Genomic DNA, 1,454 nt, shown 5'->3' on the forward strand with positions numbered 1-1,454 from the left:
GTTGAATAAGGAAGTTGCTCTGGGAAGAATGGCAGGCCCGTTTGTCGCCCCTCCGATTGCAAATCTGAGGGTGTCACCTCTTGGCGTGGTCCCTAAGAAAGAACCTAATAAATTTAGGTTAATCCATCACCTGTCATTTCCGAAGGGATCTTCGGTTAATGATGGTATTGATCCCGAGTTGAGTTCGGTGTCGTACTTATCATTCGATTCAGCGATGGAGTGGGTTAGAGCATGTGGAAAGGGGGCTAAGCTGGCTAAGACCGACATCGAAGCGGCCTTTCGTTTGTTGCCAGTTCATCCTGACAGTTTGCATTTATTGGGTTGTTTTTGGGATGGCGGCTTCTTTGTTGATCGTTGTCTTCCCATGGGTTGCTCGATTTCATGTGCTTACTTTGAGGCCTTCAGCACGTTCCTAGAATGGGTGGTGAAAGATGTGTCTGGGATACGCTCATGTTCGCACTATCTGGATGACTTTCTGTTTATAGGGCCAGCGGAATCAGCAGATTGTTCGATTTTGTTGCATACAATGGAGAGTGTGACAAAAAACTTCGGGGTGCCTTTGGCGGAGGATAAAACAGTTGGTCCGGTGACAGTGTTGAGCTTCCTAGGCATTGAAATCGACACGGTAGCAATGGAATGTAGGCTACCTGCAGACAAGGTTACCGCGTTGCGCCAAGATGTGGTTAATACGATTGGTTTGAAGAAGATAAATTTGCGCAGTTTGCAATCGTTGTTAGGGAAACTGAACTTTGCATGTAGGATCATGCCGATGGGTCGAGCGTTCTGCCGCCGCCTATCCTTGGCAACAGTAGGGGTAAAGTCCCCTTTGCATTTCATCAGGATAAAGAAAGAGTTTCGGGACGATTTGAAGATGTGGGCGGATTTTTGGACGAGTACAATGGCAGATCTCTGTGGATTCAGCCGGTGGCAGATGCTACCTCCTTGGGCATTTTGGTGCATGTCGTTGAAATGAGTGGCTTTGGTCTTTTCTTTCATGGTAGCTGGTCAGCAGCGGCTTGGCCGGAAGAATGGAAGGAGGAGGGGTTAACAAACAACCGGCTACTGTTGCATTTGTTCCCCAGGGTAGTTGCGTTGGCCCTGTGGGGTGACAAATTGAGGAATTTGAAGATTTCTTTTCATTGTGAGCATGTTGGAACGGTGACGGCGGTAAACTCGTTGTCAGCGGCTACGCCTGCAGTAGTGAAGGTCTTGCAGCACTTGGTTTTCCTGGGTCTTAAGTTTAACTTATGGATTGTATCTGAAGTTAGCTTGTCAGCGCCTGATCCAATAGTTGTTGCTCTTTCTCAATTTCAGTGGCAGCTTTTCCGGGATTTGGCACCACAGGCGGAGAGCGCGGGCCGGGATTGTCCAGTGGAGTTGTGGAACCTGCCGCGAGGGCCGTAACAGAGTTATTTACCAAATCGCTCGCGGATTCATCTTGGTCTCATTATAAT

This window comes from Ranitomeya imitator, unplaced genomic scaffold, assembly GCF_032444005.1.
Source record: "Ranitomeya imitator isolate aRanImi1 unplaced genomic scaffold, aRanImi1.pri SCAFFOLD_646, whole genome shotgun sequence".
Lineage (NCBI taxonomy): Eukaryota > Metazoa > Chordata > Amphibia > Anura > Dendrobatidae > Ranitomeya > Ranitomeya imitator.